Raw genomic sequence first — 2500 nt, 5'->3', positions numbered from 1 at the left:
CGGGATCCCGGCTCCGGCGCCGCGGACCTCGGTCGGGGACCTCCGCCTTCGCCTCGGTGCCCACGCCGGACCCCGGGGGTGTCCGCGCCGGGCAGTCTTCCCGGTCTACCGGGGCCCCGGCCGGATCAGCCTTTCTGTTTCCCCCGCCACGATGGATGCACGGGATCCCGGCTCCGGGTCCGCGGGCCTCGGTCGGGGACCTCCGCCGTCGCCTCGGTGCCCCCGCCGGACCCCGGGGGTGCCCGCGACGGGCAGTCGTCCCGGTCTACCGGGGCCCCGGCCGGATCAGCCTTTCTGTTTCCCCCGCCACGATGGATGCACGGGATCCCGGCTCCGGCGCCGCGGGCCTCGGTCGGGGACCTCCGCCTTCGCCTCGGTGCCCACGCCGGACCCCGGGGGTGTCCGCGCCGGGCAGTCTTCCCGGTCTACCGGGGCCCCGGCCGGATCAGCCTTTCTGTTTCCCCCGCCACGATGGATGCACGGGATCCCGGCTCCGGGTCCGCGGGCCTCGGTCGGGGACCTCCGCCGTCGCCTCGGTGCCCCCGCCGGACCCCGGGGGTGCCCGCGACGGGCAGTCGTCCCGGTCTACCGGGGCCCCGGCCGGATCAGCCTTTCTGTTTCCCACGCCACGATGGATGCACGGGATCCCGGCTCCGGCGCCGCGGGCCTCGGTCGGGGACCTCCGCCTTCGCCTCGGTGCCCACGCCGGACCCCGGGGGTGTCCGCGCCGGGCAGTCTTCCCGGTCTACCGGGGCCCCGGCCGGATCAGCCTTTCTGTTTCCCCCGCCACGATGGATGCACGGGATCCCGGCTCCGGGTCCGCGGGCCTCGGTCGGGGACCTCCGCCGTCGCCTCGGTGCCCCCGCCGGACCCCGGGGGTGCCCGCGACGGGCAGTCGTCCCGGTCTACCGGGGCCCCGGCCGGATCAGCCTTTCTGTTTCCCCCGCCACGATGGATGCACGGGATCCCGGCTCCGGCGCCGCGGGCCTCGGTCGGGGACCTCCGCCGTCGCCTCGGTGCCCACGCCGGACCCCGGGGGTGTCCGCGCCGGGCAGTCTTCCCGGTCTACCGGGGCCCCGGCCGGATCAGCCTTTCTGTTTCCCCCGCCACGATGGATGCACGGGATCCCGGCTCCGGGTCCGCGGGCCTCGGTCGGGGACCTCCGCCGTCGCCTCGGTGCCCACGCCGGACCCCTGGGGTGCCCGAGACGGGGAGAGGGCCGGGTCTACCGGGACGGCCTCGGGCGGGTCCGGCTTACCGGGGCCCCGGCCGGATCAGCCTTTCTGTTTCCCCCGCCACGATGGATGCACGGGATCCCGGCTCCGGCGCCGCGGGCCTCGGTCGGGGACCTCCGCCGTCCCCTCGGTGCCCACGCCGGCCCCCGGGGGTGTCCGCGCCGGGCAGTCGTCCCGGTCTACCGGGACGGCCTCGGGCGGGTCCGGTTTACCCGGGCCTCGGCCGGCCTAGAGTGTTTCTGTTTCCCCGCCTTGATGGATGTACGGGATCCCGGCGCGGGGGCCCCGGGCCTCGGTCGGGGACCTCCGCCGTCGCCTCGGTGCCCGCGCCGGGGCCCTGGGGTGTCCGTGACGGGCAGCCGTCCCGGTCTACCGGGACGCTCGGGCGGGACCGGTTTACCCGGGCCTCGGCCGGACCGGAGTGTTTCCGTTTTCTGCTTCCCTGCCAGGATGGCTGCGAGGGGTTGATTGAAAGAGCTGGTTTGACGTGAAAAGCTTGACTTCAAGTGAAAAGTTTGTTACAATTTCTGCCATCTTCCTTCCTCCAAAGTTTTGGGTGTAGTTTTCCCAGAGGAACCTCTCGTAGGCCTTTCATTTCTCATCTTAACTTCCCTCATTTATTCCATATTTTCCTTCCTCTTGCCGAATGGCCGAATCCAGTCCATTTCTAGTCAAGGAAATTATTCTTATTTCTTGCTGACCTATTTGCTTTGTGGAGCAAGTCGTTCTTAGGTCCCTTTGTTCTTTCTTCAACTTCTTCTGCTCCTTCTCTCGACGCTTTCTCGTCTTGTTCTCTTACTTGGCTCTCTTTTGGCTGTTCTTTCTTCTCCTCCCGTCGTCCGTCCCCACTTTCATCTCTCCATCTTTCCTGTTCTTGGTCATCTCTACGTTGTTTATCAAATAATTCCGCTTTCTCTCTTGAATCTACTCGATATCTTTGCTCTCGCCAGCTCGCCGATATTTTGTGCTTTCCCGTCGTGTTTCCCATCCATTGCGATCTCTCTGCTCTCCCTGTCTTCTCGGTAAATCGGAGATGAATTTCTCTGGGCGGGTGGTTTCTCATCGCGTGTCTTGTGTGCGCTCCCTACGTTTCGTCCATCCCGTTTAATATCTATCCCTCCCTCCCTCTCTTTGCTTTCTTCCATTGCTTCTGCTAATATCATTTCCAGAATGATAACCCTGAGCCTGAACCTGAACCTAACCCTAACCCTACAACTTTTCTCCCTAACCCTAACCCTAACCCTAACCCTAACCCTAACCCTAAC

Source organism: Pituophis catenifer, unplaced genomic scaffold (assembly GCF_029215685.1).
Source record: "Pituophis catenifer annectens isolate HBS135680 unplaced genomic scaffold, rPitCat1.0.hap2 SCAF_351, whole genome shotgun sequence".
Taxonomy (NCBI): Eukaryota; Metazoa; Chordata; class Lepidosauria; order Squamata; family Colubridae; genus Pituophis; species Pituophis catenifer.
This window is presented reverse-complemented; position numbering follows the sequence as displayed.